Source organism: Dama dama, chromosome 7 (genome assembly GCF_033118175.1).
Source record: "Dama dama isolate Ldn47 chromosome 7, ASM3311817v1, whole genome shotgun sequence".
Classification (NCBI taxonomy): Eukaryota; Metazoa; Chordata; class Mammalia; order Artiodactyla; family Cervidae; genus Dama; species Dama dama.
Genome location: NC_083687.1, coordinates 7,420,342 through 7,439,953, shown reverse-complemented (window position 1 = coordinate 7,439,953; position 19,612 = coordinate 7,420,342). Strand labels below are relative to the sequence as shown.

At 36.0% G+C, this 19,612-nt stretch overlaps 1 protein-coding gene across 1 annotated transcript in view; it reads right to left on the bottom strand.

The window, feature by feature from the left end:
* Nucleotides 1-19,612, bottom strand: part of BMP5 (bone morphogenetic protein 5) — a 142,390-nt gene that overhangs the window by 24,660 nt on the left and 98,118 nt on the right. The gene's annotated exons all lie outside the window — the stretch shown is intronic.

The following is a 19,612-nucleotide window of genomic DNA, read 5'->3' as shown; positions in this document are numbered from 1 at the left end:
TAAAAGGATTTCAGAGGATGCAAATCAAGACTGGAAATGCTCAGAAAGGAGAAAAATTCCAGATGAGCTTAGTTTAAAGCAGTCTGTGTCCCAGACCCTTCTGAGTCCACTGTTGTGGTTGTTTATCAGAAAAGGAGTGCGCCCAGGGCCTGTGCTACAGTGGATGAGAAATCAGCTGCCCTACAGACAAGAAATAGATGTTGATAAAGTGCTTCTCCCATTGGGGTAGCAAAAGTAATACTCATCACTACAACAGTATCAAATGCATTTGGAGCACTTGCTATGTACACTAGGTATTATTCTTTTCTTTTTTAAATATTTTTATTATGATAAAAGTCACATAATATTAATATAAAATATACTATTTTAACCATACTTACTTGCACAGTTCAGCGGTACTAGGTACATTCACACTTGTGCAACTCCAACCATCACCCATGTCCCGAATTGTTCACCTGCCCAAACTGAAATCCATGTCACTATTAAACGCTAGTCCCCGTTCCCCTTCCCCATCTCTTTCAACACCCGCAACCACTGGCATCTACCATGATACTTTCTGACTCTATGGTAGGCATTTTTCTTAGTGGTTTCCATGCATTATTTGATTTGATTTCACAAATACGTTAGGAGTTAGGCATTTGTTACACATTTTACAATTCACTCTTGTTATGATCTTTTCATTTAAAATAAATATCCCAGAAAATTATATATATGTGTGTGTATATATATATGTTTGTGTGTGTGTGCACGTATGTGTGTTTGTATGTATATATGTGCATATATATAAAGAAAACCATTGACTGATAAAAAATTCAATGAAAATTACCCAGGGAGAATGAAGTATTTAACTTTAAGTTGTACATTTAGTTGAAAATTATTCAAAGCTTGTGCAAAAAACAAATTCTACTCCAGATACGAAAGTTACCAATCTTTTCAGAGTAATATATCATGTGGTTAGAAATACGCGCATGATTGGCCGTGCCTTGTCCCTGGAGGGATGTGCAAGTTTTCTTAAAATATTTATTCAGTTAAGACTCTACAGCAGCTTCAGTGCATTATAAGACCTAACCCACCTTGGAAGAAAGAAATCAAGTCCCTGAAATGGCATCAATGGCATTTTAGCAAATAAACTCTTGCTCTTAACACAATTTATTTTGGCAGCATAAACACTTTTGTGTATACTTGTATTGTGCAGGGACCTTCTACCGTCAGAAAACGAGACTGTGTTAAGTGAGGTGGTGCAGCTGTTGCGAGGGACACAGAAGTCCTTCAAATGTGGAGATACTGGTTGAAAAAATGCATGTGTATCAATGCGGACAGCATTCACTGGTGTCCTCAACAATCGCTCATTGGGAAAACTTGTTACATTCCTACAAACATGAAAATAGCCGCTCCCTTCCCAAATGCCACTCCACTCCATCCTAGCAGAGAAAGAACTTCAAAATAATCAGAGCAGTAAACCTTAAACAAATAAGCCTATGGGTTTCTCTTTTAAATGCAAACTTACAGTGGCTCCATGCCAGAGTCTATATTTCTTAGAAAAACTCTATCACTGGCATAAATGAAAGAGGCAGTTTGATTTGTGGTCAGAGTAGTTTCCATTCTACTTCCACTGTAACAAATGTATTAATTCAGCTCAGACTTCCTCCTTCTGGCAGCCCTTTTGCTGTAAAAAGAGAAATTAGAAGTTCCAGCCAAATACCATACCTTGAACTGACCCACCTCAATACATAAACACTTTTACAACATGTTTATTCAGGTGTAGCACTTGAAATTGGTTTAAGATGTTTCCAGTGACAGAGAGCACAGCAAAGAAAAAAAGAAAAACAGAACTGAGAAACTTGACTGTGATGGACTAGAATAACTGGCGATCTGTTCTTTAAATTTTGGATTTTTTTTTTTTCTGTCCTGGAACACAACATAAAAAGTATTTGTTGAGCTTTGAGTTTGATGTTTTAATGAAGTGTTAATTTAACAGGAATGAAATTTTTTACTTGTATACATGGATAACTGCAGAAATCATTTTTAATAGATGATCTTTCTAATATTGAAATACGTTGCCACACGACGCACAAATGGAATACAGTAAAATCAGTTTTCTATTCATTACAACACACTGACCCTTTTCTCATTAAATAAGCACTGAAACCAAAATCCCAAATTTCTTGGGTTTCTAAGAGGGTACCTTTTGTAATTATTTGAAAGACTTTCAATATTTTGATTTTTAACTCTGGAGAAAGAAGATTGCTCTCAAGATTGACGCTTTGAAAACTATAAAGGGGTGTGTGTGTGTGTGTGTGTGTGTGTGTGTGTGACAAATATGGGTTTCTTGGTCTTTACAAAGGGGGATATTGTGTGTGAGGCAAAGTCCCCTTCAAACAAACGTGAACTCCTTTTAAAATAACTTTTGATATTATTAAGTTTCCTTTTGGTTTCCTTTCCACTTCAGCAATGAGGTAACTATTAAGATTCCATAAGTTAATACTTGCTCAGTGGGTCTTGATCTTGAGCTACACCATGGAAGCATTATTTGGCCTTCTCCTTCAGACACATTACACCTCCACTGATGATGTTGACTGAACCTTTTGAATAGGGCTGAACAGTCGCTTTCCTTAGAAGTGCTAAAGAAATCCAGACTCTATTGCAAGTATTAAAAATAAGGAATCTTTTATAAAATCTATTTAACAATGCTGACTTATATTATTAAAGATACAGGGTGATTTAGATACTGCAAATATATCAGTAAAGAAACCTATCTAAAACATTTTCATTTAGGAAAACCATTATATACTTAGATGTGTATTACAGTGGTTTTATTTCTCAAAGCTGATCCTTATTTTTGACTTCTCATTAAAAAATGTGGGTAGGAAACAACAAGATCCTGCTGTATATTCAATACCCTGTGATAAACCATGATGGAAAAGAATATGAAAAAGAATATATATGTAAATATGTGCATTATATACTATATATAAAGAATATATATGTATAGAAAACTGAAAAAAAATATAAAAGAATATAAAGTGGAAATAAAAATGACCTGGGGGAATAAAAAGAGTAATAAAATGGTGATAAGGGACACCAGCTTGGAATCCAAGCTTAATCGTTCTAGGATTCAGACAAGTCTAGGCAGAGCTAGAAGAACATGGGTAAGCTTAATTCACCAGGCATATATTTGGAAGAGAATAGAAAGACCTAGAGGGAGAGAACTCATCATGAGGAAAAGGTGAACCCCTAGAGTACAGATTCAGAATAATGTCCCAGTGAGTATGAGGAAGCAGGGATTTTGAGTCTGTAACTCAGTCTTTCTTCTGGCCTTGCTCCAATGTTTGCATGATTAATTCCCTAAGAACCAGGGGGATTCATGGAAATCTAAGAGACCTATTTTTACCCAAAGTCCCTGTAAAATCCTGAGAGAGCAAGGGAGCCCTCCTTTGGAGTTTGGTTAATGATGTAACACAAGTGATGGCCAAAGATTCTTCCTACATCAGAAAAGTGGTTTCCAAGTAGCTCCACACTGGTACAAGGTGGCAGCCCCAGAGTGTAGGTGGGTTCAAGATGACCTACTGCACCAGCACCAGCTACAGAGAGCTGCAGCAGTTCAAAGCGGAGCCAAGCAGCAATCTGATGGCTTTGGAAGTTAGATCCAAAACTGTCCCAAAGTGAGGGGCAGGGCAAGTCATGGGAATAAACGGTCCTAGAATAGAAGGACACTTTCTTTACGTCATATCCGTGTCCTGATCTTGTTCACTAGGAGGAGGAAATGGGCAGGGTTAGAGCAAGAGAGGGAGAAGAACTTGATTGTTGGGATTTGTTCAAGTTTACATTCACTTGGAATCTTCCACGCAAAATGGGAGAGGAGGTAGAAATGCTTCTCCGAAGGATGTATCAGCGTTCCAGTGATCCCACTGATGGCAACTGGACCCAAAGGAACATGGTGCCCGATTATCCCAGCTTTATGTATCGCAGGATTCTTGGGTTATAAAATAAAAGGGGTGATGGGGACAAATATGGGAGTCCAGAGTTATCATCTTTCACATTTGAACAAAGAATGCCCGTTAAATCTTTCCATGTGAATTTTTTTTAGAACTATTCCTATTTTGGCCATCTTGCTTTCATTTCAAAATTACTGTACAGGTATCAAGGGAAGAGAAAGAATTTGAGAAGTGAATATTGGGACATTTCTCAGTTTTATTAACTGCAAAACGAATAACAATGGGGTTAGGATAGTATCTTCTAAGGAAATAATCATTCTTTTCACACAAGAATCAACAGGAAAATATGTGATTCTGGAGCTTTAACCTACATTTTGCCATAACTGAAGATAAAGTTTCAAGATTTCCAGATTTGCTCCCCTGATCTGTATGACTTTATTTAAGTCCTGGGTGTCAGAGTATTGTATTCACATCTGCCTCTGAACACAACCATTTAAAGTTTAGAATCATGGAGAAGGTAGACTGGCAAACCAAGGATCCATCCCCAAATGATTCGTTTTGTATTTCAGACCATTTTTTGGGGGGAAATGTGACTTTCGAAATGTTTATTTCTTTAAAAACAGGGTTATTAAAGGAGCCTCTGACATAAAACAGCTCTTTAGAGACATGTTGATGTTATAAGGATAAGTGGTTCCAAATATGAGCATTCAGTTTCCCTCCAGAATACACAATTTGAAAAACATTCATTTGAGGATTTATCAGAGCCCAAACATTGATATCACTCTAAGATGTTAGCATAAATTCCACTTTTTTCCCCCCTATAAACCCACAGTAATTGAATGCTTAACCCAAAACACCTGTGATGAAACTTGTGCACAAATTACCTATTCTTCATTGCAAAGAGCACCCTTTGTGGGCTAGTTCACAGAAAACAAATCCCCGCACGGTTTCTCATTCACGTACTCACGTGCTCTTTGCTTAGTTTCAATCTGTGATTAAATTCGATTTTGGTGCTCTTAAATTATAGTTTCCTGGCTCTAAATTATACTGGAATTGTACCCTTTTTAGAAACAGATGATTTAAAATGTGCAGAATTCTCTACCAGGCATATAGACTAAATCATGTTTATATCAGATTTTAAGGAATGTGGGAGAGATAGAATTTTGTCTACTTAAACTCCATATACATTTTAACTCAGTGAAATTTTAAACTAAGCAAATTGTAATCTAGCTATGAATTTCAACTGTGTTATAACTTGATGAAAAACTTGCACAGTTTCTAGTTTTATAGTAAAAGCACAGACCTATTGCCAGATATTTGAAGTATCATAAATAGAATTTTGCATTTGTGCTCAGAATTTTCCTGTTGTGAAGATGGCTTACATTGCCTTGTAATCTCAAACAAAAACAAGGAAAAGCTGGGATTTTAAACTATTTCAGTGACACTGAAAACTCCCAGGAATGTGGTATTGGTAAATTATATATATTCTTGAACTTCAGAGTGCAAGGTGGTTAGAATTTTTAGTGATTCTTCATGGTGATTCTGAGCTTCCATTTAACACTATTTAACAAGCCAGGCGCTTCATGCAATCCCTTTGCTATACGTAAATTTAAAAGAGTAAATTAAAAATAACTACTTCATCTTATGTTAAGTATTATACATTAGCAATTATATATATATGTATATATATTCATTACTAAAAAGTGTCAACAACAAAAGAACGGTCAAATGTAATAACATGTGCAAATAAGGAAAGAATTCTGTGGCTGATAATAAAGAGGAAAAGATAATATTGGAGGTATGACGTCTACAGAGGACAGCGGGGGACCAGCTCCTGAGGAGCCAGCACGCGCTGGAGTTGTTATACAGGCAGACAAGAAATGCGGTTGCAATTCTTGGTAACATTGCAATGGAAGAAATTCATTTTCCTCTAGGATTGGGATACGTGAAGGATAGAGAAGTTTGAAGGAGGAAAAGATATTTTAAGGAGTTTCAGTTCCTTGTGAAAAGTCTGTGGAAGGAATCGTTATCATCTACCGTCTGAGAAAATCATGGAGATGAGAAAAGAAATTGGGATGCTTGTTTAGAAATATGGGTATCATGGCTCAAGGCAAGATAGGGGGAAACTCAAACAGCTGAGACCTGTAGTTTAAGAGGCTTCTGGAGAGGGGCCGGGGCAGAAGGAAGAAAGGCAGAGAAACATAAAGGAGTAGGGCCAGAGGTTTGTGCCTCGTGGGGGAAGCTTTCCAGAATGCGCAAATGTTTTATTGCGCTGAGGGTGGGACTGAGTGATGGAAAAGGATTAGTCTCCTTCCAGGGACATTGTCTGAAACACGGCGGCTCACTGTCTCAGGCGGGACCAGCCTCACAAATGCTTTTTACTGAGGCTCTCTTTTCAGCTAGTGGAAATATGAATCTCAAACTAAGAATTGTAGTTTACCTTCACATAAGCACTTACTTTTTAATAGCTCTTCTCTTTATATATAGAGCCTTTCCCCCGAGGCCCTAAGAGTTTTACAGACATCATCTGTCACACGCCCCCAAAAGCTTGGTTACAGTTGGTCTTACAGGTCTCATTTATTTTAAGAAAGCAGAAACATTCTTTTCACAAAACCATGGGAAGAGTGAATTATTTTTAGTCTCTTTTCCAGTTCTTATGTGACTTTTTAAAATAAGAAATGTGTACACACACATACACTTCTTTCCTTTAAAATCACAGGAGAGTTCAATAAAACTATAATGAAAGCAGGATTTCAGCAGAAATCAACCAAAAAGTTTTTAAAACTATATATTACTATGTGTTAAGATATCAATGAAGAAAAGCTTTTAGACGTCAGGCTCGTTTGGGTTTGTTTCATAGCACTGAAATTAATTTCAGACGCTGAATTTTATCTGTAGTGGATGAAAGTGGTCTTTGCAATGAACTTAATGCAGTTACTTGGGAAATTTATGAGTCTCTAAAGGAAACATTCTTTTTTACCAGCTTATATGACAGATTATGCAAAAAGAACTTTTATCATATAGAAAAACATAGTTCATTAAATGTTTGACCTTCCCTTTCAATTTGATACATGAACCTATGAAATGATCATAAGCTACTTCTAGAAGCCTTAGAATAGTGCAGGACTACCAAAATGCAAGAGAAATAAATCATTTTGACACTTAATAAAAAGAGTGAAAGGAATAAAAGATACTTTCCAAAATATACATAGTGAAGGCCTGATACTGAATACCTAATGTATATACCATGATAAGTGTCTACTTTTTGTCAAAAAAGAAAAAAATGGAGTTAAGATATTTGGGACTTAGTTTAATCCTTCACATATGATGGTTGGATCACAAACCATTCTTTTGAGTGAAGAAAAGTAGAGCCTTACTTATTTACACATAAGAGACCACATGAGACCTTGTGATTCCATGGTGGCCCCCAGAGCAAAAGCATCCTACTGAGCTGTCTAGAAAGCAAAATAACAGGTACTTCCCAGGTGTTTACCTATTGGTCAGCCTGAGTCAGAAACACACCGGAATGTTCATGTTTCTACCATTTTATCACCTCACAGAGAAATCGTGTGAGTACCTCCACTCATAAATAGAGCTGATACCCAGAAGTCATAACCAGCAAGCCTTTCAGAGGGGTCAGGGAAACTGGGAATTGAGGAGAGGAGCCGATTCAATCTTTCTGAAGTTAAAAAGGAAGCAGCAGCTGCCATGTTGACATGTGGTAATTTAACAGTTGTCTTACACACAGTGTGTTATGTATTCTTCCCAGTAAAATAATGATTACACTTTTTAAAGGAATAAAATAAAGGTCAGAGAAGGGTCATGGTTTTAAGTCATCCCTGTCCACTCTATTCCTTTCAGTACACAGAGCTCCCTTTTGATCGGGATTCTCTAGGGCTAATGCCTTCCTCTTGGGTCTCTGCTCCCCACCTTGAGAAGACTGGAGGAAATCCAAACATCTCCTGGGTCTGGCAGTAACATCTACATTGCATCTGTCAAGGATGCTGTGGTAGCTGCTGGTTTTGTGAAGTTTAAGGTGGAGGACAGGGAAGCCTGGTGTGCTGAAGTCCACGTGATCACAGAGTCAGATACAACTTAGCAATGAACAACAACGACAACATCAAGAGGGAAGACCACTCAACACTTCTGCCCACAACGACACAGGTGGTCCCCCTACCACTTTCCATTCCCTTCAAACTGAAACTTGACAAGGTTGACTACAGAGAAATTATAACCCATGTTCAAGGATTAGGGACTTGCAATTTTCCTATCGAAGCATCTTCCTTCTAATTTCAAGTTTTGAGCCTCACTTACAATACACACTGTTGACTTAGGTGGGTGGATGCTTTGGTTTGTTATGATTTTCCTTTGTTCCTATGAGTGAGCCAAAGTTTAGCCAAATTGCCAGTGACTGTTGATGCCTTTCATGGACTAATAGCTCTCTCTTCTTCCTCAGCTCAGGAACTCCTTATTGCCAAATTCAGACTTAAATTGAAGAAAATGGAGAAAACCACTAGACCATTCAAATATGACCTAAATCAAATCCCTTACAATTATATAATGGAAGTGACAGATAGATTCAAGGGATTAGATCTGAGAGAGTGCCTGAGAACTACGGACCTGTTTGTGACACTGTGCAGGAGGCAGTGATCAAGACCATCCCCAAGAAAAAGAAATGCAAAAAGGCAAAACGGTTGTCTGATGAGGCCTTACAAATAGCTGAGAAAATAAGAAAAGCTAAAGGCAAAGGAGAAAAGGAAAGATATACCCATTTGAATGTAGAGTTCCAAAGAATAGCAAGAAGAGATAAGAAAGCCTTCCTCAGTGATCAATGCAAAGAAATAGAGGAAAACAATAGAATGGGAAAGACTAGAGATCTACTCAAGAAAATTAGAGATATCAACAGAACATTTCAGGCAAAGATGAGCACAATAAAGGACAGAAATGATATGGACCTAACAGAAGCAGAAGTTATTAAGAAAAGGTGGCAAGAATACACAGAAGAACCATACAGAAAAGATCTTCATGACCCAGATAACCACGATGGTGTGATCACTAACCTAGAGCCAGATATCCTGCAATGTGAAGTCAAGTGGGCCTTAGGAAGTATTACTACGAACAAAGCTAGTGGAGGTGATGGAATTCCAGTTGAGCTATTTCAAATTGTGAAAGATGATGCTGTGAAAGTGCTGCCTCAATATGCCAGCAAATTTGGAAAATTCAGCAGTGGCCACAGGACTGGAAAAGGTCAGTTTTCATTCCAATCCCAAAGAAAGGCAATGCTAAAGAATGTTCAAACTACTGCACAATTGCACTCATCTCACATACTAGCAAAGTAATGCTCAAAATTCTCCAAGCCAGGTTTCAATAGTACATGAGCTGGGAACTTCCAGATGTTCAAGCTGGATTTAGAAATATTGGAATATTTTGGAAATATTGAAGGTGGGAGGAGAAGGGGATGACAGAGGATGAAATGGTTGGATGGCATCACCGACTAGATGGACATGAGTTTGAGTAAGCTCCAGGAGTTGGTGTTGGACAGGGAAGCTTGGCGTGCTGCAGTCCATGGGGTCGCAAAGAGTCAGACATGATTGAGTGACTAAACTAACTAACTTCTTTGCACTGTTCTGCATATTCAAGATACAAAACCAGCACTGTCCTTATTCTGCAATATGTCTTTAAGAAACACATTCAGCAATGTTCAACTTACAGGGGAAAGAACAATGGAAGAGACAGAGTTAACATCTGTGCACGATGAGACTAGGAGAATCTCATATTCTTCATGCCCCTAAATGAAATATTACCATGAAAATATTTACCCTTCAGATCATCAGTCAAAGCAGAGTTAGAGCCTAGAGTAGGGAAAATAATGAACAACAAAAACTGGAGTATGTTCCTGACCTTGGCATTTGTTTGGCAAGATGGGTGCTCCACAGTTACTGTTTTGAATTAGGGAAAATCAAAAACAGGAATAGAGATGTCGCCAAACACTTCCATTTCCCTTTTCATTAAGGGAAATCTAAAAAATGGTAAAATACCTCTTTCGCCAGGTAGTGAAGTAGCACTAACTCCTGTTTGATTTCAAAACTATTTTTCATGTGTGTTTCTGAGTTGTGATGCTAAAATTTGGATAAGTAAATGATGCTTACCAAGTGGCTCTTATTCAAATACAAACATACTATAAATTAAGACAAATAAGTTGATTTAAATTTTGGTTTTAAAACACTGTATACATAGTGAACATAAAACACCACATGCAAGATTTTCAATTTATTACTGAATATATACTATAGTCAAATCTATTTTTAAAGAGAAGCTATTTTCCCTTTACTGATCATTATAGAAGACTCAAGTAGGCTGTAGAGGCCCATTTCAGATACCAACTAAAGAAAAATATAATAATAGAGATAGCAAAATAGATATTTAAAAAGAAACCAGCATCATGAGTTGTTATTTCCAAAAGAACTAAGGGATGTGTAATTTACATTGAAACAATTTTGTTCAAAATATGATGTTTTTAGCAAAGCTGTTATGGCTAACCCAATGTAACTCTGCTCACAGGGGGAAAAATTAGAAAGCAAAGTTAAGCACATTGACAAATTAAAAATGTGATTCATTGCCAGATACTTTGTCTTTTCAATTTTGGGGGGAAAATTTATCCCAATTTGTTGCTCCCCAAAATACAATTCAGGGAATCCTCTTTAGGGCTGGAATAATAACAGGTTACCATCAGCCTAGATGCTAGGAAGAGAATTGTTGAGATAAGACACAGGACGAATTTCATACTGAAATATTGCAAAATAATTAATAAATTGTGGAAACTGCCTGCTTGACTCACCTCAAGTGAGTTCATTGCACCATGATTGAAACTACAAACTCGGGTACCAGTTGAGACTTAATAAAGGATTATGGGAGAAGCAGACATGAGGATTCCATGATGGGGAGTCTGGACTAAGGGTAAAAAAACAGAAGGAGAGGAAATGAGGGGTGGGAGGGAGAATCTGGAAAAATACATTAGTGAGCAACCCAGGGCACAAAGAAAAGGAGACGTCCGTTATCAAAACAAAGAAATGAAATTTGACTAAATTTAATTACATGTTGAAGCTGATCACTGGCAGAAAAAAGTCACATTTTCTTCTTTTCAGTCTACAGATTATCAAGTTAACAGTAACTGTGTATGGCGCTATAAGTAATATTGAAGTGAAGTAAAGTGAAGAGAAGTCGCTCAGCCGTGTCTGACTCTTTGAGACCCCATGGACTGTAGCCTGTGGCCTATCAGGCTCCTCCATCCGTGGGATTTTCCAGGCAAGAGTGCTGGAGTGGATTGTCATTTCCTTCTCCAGGGGATTTTCCCGACCCAGGGATCGAACCCAGGTCTCCCGCATTGCAGGCAGACGCTTTACCGTCTGAGCCACCCATATTGAAGTAGATAGATTTAAAAAACAAAAAAAATGGCCAAAACTGCAGTTACCTTTTGTCGGTCAGATCACAGTTAGATTCCAGGCAGAAAATATAAAACCCAAAGGTAATTCCCAACAATTCAACATAAAGCTCAATTTTGTTCCATAACAATCATGATTAACGCACTGTTTTGTTTGGAAATTATAAAAATGCATTGTTTTTCAGTTTGGAATTTATATAAAATTCATCTCATTTGTGAGAGTCATAGTGTGCAAGATCTGACTTGGAAGACAAATCATTTTTAGATTCATGGGCAAGATTCTTGAGCTTTGTAAGACTGTTTCCTCATGTACAAAATGAGAAAATAGTGAAAATAAAGCACACATTCCATTTAAAAATCTCACCAAATGGCTGACATCTAGCACCTTCTCAGGAAATGTTAGTTTCCATAAGTTATTAATATTATGTTGATTGACCACCACAGCAATTGACCAACCACACAGGGTTTGAATGCTTACTTTATATGAGCTGCAGATGTACCTAGGAAATAAAACCTGAATTGATCATGAAAACTAAAAAAATACAAAATATTAGTATGGAATTTAAATTAAACATACTGACAAAGTCATATAATTAAAAAGCAGTTATTTGTATAGACAGAAAATGTTTTACTAGGTTGAGTGAATTTGAAAATACATAAAGTATAGTTTATAAAAATAGTATATGACTAAGAAGAGAATTAATAAGATGTTAGGTTGAACAAGGCAGAAATTTAACAGTGCTTCAATGTTTCTGTTTAGTTACTCTAGCCATGAAAGGCATATTGATGATTTTGCTCATTTTTATGCAGTGGGAAAAGAGCAAAAATCTAAAGCCAGGAAAGATTTATGTTCTCTGATGTACTTTAAGACATAACACAAGTTAGAAAATCCATAGGTCACAGCTTACATGGGTTTGGAAAATTAACAAATACTGATCTTAAACCCCAAAGGAAATCTATGTCATATTTATTTTTAGTAGAAATCTAGTCATTTTTACCATAAAGATACAGAAAAAATTCTTCTCAATGGAAACTCTTTTAAATCATTCACATAAATTGACCTAGGCAGTTGTTTTGTTTAGCTATCTTCTAAATCTCGCTTTGGCTTGATTCATACCAAAAAAAAAAAGAAAGAAAAATGACATATTGCCATAGATTTATTTATGCTTTAATGTTTTTAAAATTTATAGAAACAGAAGCCATTTTAAAATGTTTTGGAGAAATTTAGGTTTCCATTGTGGCACTTAAAGAAAAGAAAAAATACAATCCTACTAAATGATGTAATAAGAGCTCTGTAGATTCCTTAATATTTATAGATTTTCAACTGTGAGCTTATCTGATCCTTCACATGATTAGCTGAGAATCTGTTTATGCCTAGGTATTTCCCCTCTTTGTATACACACACACATTTATCCCAAAGGAAAGTTCATGGGATATCTAACATTTACTTCCCTTTACCTATTTCTCGATCTCTGATTTTATATAATATCTTGAGTTTTGCTTTGAATGGAACTATTTGATATTAGACACCTTAAGGTGGTATATATCTATTCACTGCACCCTCTCTGAATATAATATTTATATGTGTATCATGCTAAAAATGTAAAAATATGCTTATAAATTGCAGTTATCTGAGAAATTATCTCAGGAGATATAATAATCCCTAGACAAAAGTCAAATAAACAGTGAATTATTCTAGTCACATGAACTCACTCCTTCATGATACAAACAATTCCACAGCCATTAACACCCAGGTCTTGGGGCACTTTTTTATCTAATGCCTTCAACCTGCCCTTTGTCACACACTGATTTAATTTCTGAACTAAGGGAAATTTTAATTTTACTTCTTCATCACATTAAAGTTTTTGAAGATTCCTTGACTGACCATAGTGGCTCAGAAGGTAAGAATCTGCCTGAAATGCAGGAGACCTGGGTTAGATCCCTTGATTGGGAAGATCCCCTGGAGGAGGCCATGGCAACCCACTTCAGTATTCTTGCCTGGAGAATCCCATGGACAGAGGAGCCTGATGGGCTGGTGGGCTGATAGGGTCGCAAAGAGTCGGACACGACTGAGCGACTAAGCACACATGCTTGCATTCCTTGACTATCTTCCTAATTTATTCTTAAATGTTCATCCTAAAGTCAAGCAAGTATGCTCTAATTATCCTCAACAGTAAACAGTACATAAAGAACCACTTCATTTATAGGAATATTTACTGAAAACAAACCATAGAACTATATGTTCCTTTTTCCTATTAGAACATTCAGCAAGATATGTGATTCTTACATTTTCTTGGAAGTAGAGACCTCATTTATTTATTTGAAACCAATTGTCATCACCATAAATCCAGCAGCAGGGAACCATATGGTTTTATGAACAAAAATGACTTAATTGCTTTAAAATATCAAGTTCAGATAAGGGAAGAGCTATTACCAAATCTCAAAATGTTTAAGAGATCTTCTGATAAGGGGACATACCTCAACTTTCTGAAGTGAGATGCATAATAATGAGAAACTGTAGTCAAAACAGCAGGACAAAAAGAAAAATATCACACTTGATCTCTGAATTTCTTCTGCTACTTATTAGCACCATGTCAGCTGATATTCAGATGAAGCAGCCATATAGATCATCTGACCCTTAACACAGACAGATAGTCATTGACAACACAGGGGCTTCATTTGGAAAACTTCCCCCTGAAGTAAAAAAGATTGTGTTAGGGAACCCAGGGATAACTCAGCAAACTTATTTAATCAGATACTTGCATTGAAAAGAAACAGATTCCAGTACTTACTAACTTTAAGCATATATCACATTTAGAACTCCACATCTCTCTCAGACAGACGTGCTCACATTTAATAAAGGAAAAGAATACCAAAGTGAGTAACTTGCACATTTGGTTAATGTATGGCGACATGAAAATTTTAGATTCTAGAATAGATTTTTCTAATTAGGAGTATAGGAGTATATATTCTTTAATTGAAAATATATCATGGAATTTTTGAAAAATCTAATTTTTTAAGATAACACATTAAGAAGACTTCACAAATATTGCAATTTTGGAAAAGAAAATTTTATCAGTAGGTTAAATTACTCTGAACCTAAGAAGTGACAATAGAAATAGGCAACCCATTCATATTTTTGGAAAAACAAAATGGAATCCCATTTCTTATTAATGTAAGTGTGGCAGCTATCAATTTCCAGGAATGAACCCTAAAATTCCCACAAGTGAAGAGTAGAGAGCATGGCAAAACCTTGGGTAATAAAAGTTTTAAAAATACGCACTTTCAATTTAATTGCACTAACTCAAGACCTTTTTTATAGTTTGAATAATTATGTTGGTGAAAATACAAGAGGATTAAATTGTTGGTGCTTTTAGAAAAGCTCTGAATTATATATATATAAATGCTGTTCAGTCACCAAGTTGTGTTTGACACTCTGCCACTCCATGAACTACAGCAAGCTAAGTAGTATCCTTCATGGAGTATCCCTGTCCTTCACTATCTCCTGGAGTTTGCTCAAACTCATGTCCATTGAGTCAGTGATGCTATCCAAGCATCTTATCCTCTGTCACTCCCTTCTCCTCTTGCCCTCAATCTTTCCCAGCATCAGGGTCTTTTCCGGTGAATCGGCTCTTCACATCAGGTGGCCAAAGTATTGAAGCTTCAGTGTCAGCATCAGTCCTTCCAATGAATATTCAAGGTTAATATCCTTTAGGATGGACTGGTTGGATCTCCTTGCAGTCCAAGGGACTCTCAAGAGTCTTCTCCAACACCACAGTTCGAAAGCATCAATTCTTCGACACTCAGCCTTCTCTGTATGTAATAGAGAAATTTTTGTGTACCAACAAGCAGGAAAAATAGTCTTCCCAGGTGGCATAGGAGAGGGAAGAGACACGGGTTTGATCCCTGGGTCAGGAAGGTCCCCTGGAGAGAGAAACTGTAATCCACTCCAGTGTTCTTGCCTGGGGAATTCTAAGCACAGAGGGGCCTGGAAGGCTGCATGTGCTCTATACGTGGGGTTACAAAGAGTCAGATAAGACTGAGAACACAGTAAGCAGAAAAAAATTTAAAAAGCCATAATTTTACCCCTTTACAATGTCTGGGAAATACAGCTGCTAACCAATATGGGCTATAACCTGAGAAAGGAACAATTCTAAGAGTTCGTTTCCTTGACTTTCAGAAAGGTCTTCTGTGATGTTTTTCCAATCAATAGAGTATCTTCAGTTTTCTGATTTTCTTAGTGGAAAATATTATTTATGTAGTGGGGATTTTATACAATTTGCTAAAAATCTTAACACCTTAGGAGCTCTTGGGCCCAACTCTTGAACAAAGACAATAAATGTGTTTTAATCACGTGTTCTTTGACCATTAAAATATGGCTTATAATTCAACTGTCTTTGAAAGAAGCCATATTGATGTGCCAGGTTTGTTAATAGTTTTATGAAGAGTTAATGAAGCCAAATGATAGTAATTTACACTGATCTATTTCTGGGTTGAAATTTTTTTCTTATAGTTATATAGGTCAACCTTTTTCAACCTTTAATCAATTATGCTTGTACAATACACATTACCCTATAACAACAGCTGTTTCCCTTATATTCATTGATGTAACTAGTTATTTCCCAAATAACTATATTATTTTTTCTTAAGAATAAAAGGGTTGAATCTTAAAACTACCATATTAAGTATTAGTAACTTGATATTTTCTGATGCCTATGAAGACCTAGCCAATATAAGCATTCAATTGATCATGGCACATATCGCTGAATTTCTGTTGGCTTCATACCCTAGATCTGAATGTACTTAAAAGCTTCCTACCAATAATCATTATGTTAACCGAAGTTATTAGACGCGCACCTAATATACTGTGCTTCCAACTCAAGATTTAAGAACATATGTCAATAATCTTGGGGCTTCCCTTGTGGCTCAGATAGATGGTAAAGAATCCGCCTGCAATGCGGCCTCTCTCCAGTGGACTATCATTTGTGAATTCATCTGAAACCCTATTAAATCATCTGTAAAATCTGCACAATAAAAGAATTGACCCTAAATTAAAGGAGTGTCATGTGGAGTAAGTCTTTGTGTATTTTCTCATCCAATTCAACCCACAGATTTTATTCTTGTCCTACCATGTTTCAGGTACTATTGTCTAATATAATTGTGCACCATTTTGAAAGGTGTTATCATTTTACTCATTTAGACAACGCTATGGCTAAAATGTAAAATATCTCTCAGAGCCAAGATTTTAATCTAGTTTTCCTAATGATTTCTTCCTAGAATTTATACTTTCAGAATGGCACTTTCTACTTTGTTTATCTCCTTATTTAAATTAAGTATCAAAACCTTAAAATCTAAGTTACCATAACAAAACCTATAAATTTTTTATAATATATTAAACATTATAATGAATATAATTTGATAGTTTCATATCTCTGAAATTTTTCCCCCTTGATGTGGCTACAAAATTTACTAAAACTTTGAAATCCCTGACTTAAAATCTGATTTTTTACCTTGATACACTTGGAAATTATGCCACAAACTTTGTTCAAAGAAAAATGGATTTTAGAGTCTTATTTTTTTTTAAAGAACCTTATACTGTTTCTTGGACATTAAACAATACTCTGACAGAACAACATTTTGATGACTTGAATACAAATGAATCAGAAACATAAGGATTGAATTTTCCCTGACGTATAAGTGGGTTTGAATAGAAAGGAAAAAGTCATTGGCAAAATTTACCCTGAGTATTGCCAAACCTAAAACGTCTGAAAACATAGGGTTTTTAAAAAGACATTCTAATGGTCCCAAAAATACTATCTTTGTTTTCTATCTTTAAATTATTCTATAAACCCAAATTTGAAAAAAAAAAAGAATTAATTTACTTGGAAGGTTTAAACTATATAAAGCATCAAACAATGGAAAATTATAGTGTTTTCAGAGAAAACTCAAGGCTTAAAAGCTAGAGTAAATTGCTCTCTGGATAATAAACTCTGTGTACATACACATTTGTCTATGTGTTTGCATGTGTGTGTGAGTGTGTGCATGTTTATATATGTAAAGGATCATAATTACTATAGATTTACTAACAATTTTAATAAAGATCTAACAAGGCACATAATTAATGTATCTTTATACTTCAGGGAACTGAAAATCTTAAATTTTAAGACAGATCTAAACCTACTCATTTCCTGCTAAAAAAAAGACTAACTATATTACCAAGTTATTGACTACTATGAGAGAGTGTTCAAGGATTCTGAAACTGATTTAGCATAATTGGTAGAACCACTTCTATGGAGTTTCTAAATTTTGCTGTTAAGAAGTAGCAATGTTTCTTCTCCATTTGCTTGCTTGCTTGCATGTTTGCTTTATTAGCTGAAATAGACATATGGAACTCAGAGAATTTTCTATTCTGCCTGAAAAAAATAAATAGAATATCCTTAAACTCTTCTGCCAAATCCATGGCAGTTCATTTATCAAATTACTAGAAAGAATATTTTACAAACTGACATACTTTCCACATGTCCTCTGAGGAATCATGATGTTACTTTTGATTTCAACAGTCTTCTGATTTCCAAAATATATTTAGGCTTCTTAGCTGTTTTTTCTTTGTGAAAGCAGGATAAACAAACTTTAACAATCCGTATCAGTGATTTCCTCCTCACTCTAAGATTGAAGCAATTTTAACTACTGTACTGTGGTTTGTGGTATAAAGTTCTCCTGTGTTAAACCAAAATTGTTTGATGAATAATCAACCCAAATTTATAGTTTGGAATTTCTTCTTAAGAGTAACATGTTCATATATGTAAAATAGATAAACAACAAGGTCCTACTCTATGGCACAGGAAACTATATTCAATATCGTGTAATAAATCAAAACGGAAAAGAAAATGAAAAGGTATATTTATATAACTGAAACAATTTACTGCACACCAGAAATAAACACATTGTAAATCCTCTATACTTCAACTTAAAAAAAAAAGAAAAAAGAATAACATGTTCAAGGACAGGTGGTCTGCAAGAATCTTTTACTTCACAAATTCATTCAGTGATCATTCAGAACATGTTTTTAATACCTACAACCTGCATGGTACCAAATACCAAGGGTACCACTGTGAGCCAGAAATACATACCTGTGGTCTTATGAAACAGATATTCAAACATGTAACCATGAAAGTGTTAGTCTGATTAATTAAAGCAGCAAGTCTAGTTCTTCAATGACTTGTGATCAAGCTACAAGAATATACACATAAATGTCACGGCCCGTCCATGACTGGTCTCCCAGTCACTTTCATAAAAGAACAGCACTTGCAATCGTAGAAATACATGAAAGTTGTTATAGCCTAGTCTGGATTTCTAGTTATTCTGAAGGATACCATGCCATTTTGCCATTCTATGTATTTACTCACATTGTTTCCTCATCCAGGAACTCACTCATTCCTCCTTCCTTACACCACCTCCTCTCCCTCCTCATCTTCATTTCTTGAAATCTTAGCCAAGTGACCGAGCCCAAAAGTCACCGGGTCCATGGCACTTTTGGCTCCATTTGGACTAACCAGCTCTCTCACATTTCCCTGTAGTGTCTTGATTGTATTACTATTTTTAGGATTTAAGGCACTTTATTCCTTCTAAAGTAACTACAAATGTCTGTCTCCCAGTTCATAGTCTCCTTAACACTTTGCCATTATTTATTTTTACTTTTTGGCTGTGTCACACAGCATGTGGGATCTTAGTTCCCCAAGCAGGGATCAAACCCTTGGCCCCTGCATTGGAAGTTTGTAGCTTTAACCACAGGACTGCCAGGAAGTTGCCAACACTTTGTCTTGCATGGATAGGTACTTGAAGATTCTGTGTCGAACAAATCAATAAATGAATAATAGTCAACAAAAGAATTTGAAAGTTGACTTTCCTGAGCTTCATTTTTTACGATTTCCAACTACTTTTCTGAGAAGTAAACATATTCAGAATACATTATTGCAAATAAAAGATGTCTGTCTAATCTGTTTGAAGCAATATTCCAATAGAACATGGAGAACATCAGCAGTAGTGATGAGGGAGCAGTAATAGGTTGGGGCATCTTGTTATCTATGTTTATAGAAGCATGCCACAAGCCTAGTTTCCATGAGGTTGTAGTTAATAAAACTAAGGTGACCCCAGAGAGTCACTTGCTTTCCCAGGGCCATATATGCTCTAATGCTGGTTAAAATCTGTTAAGTGTTTAAGATTTAATTATTGCTTA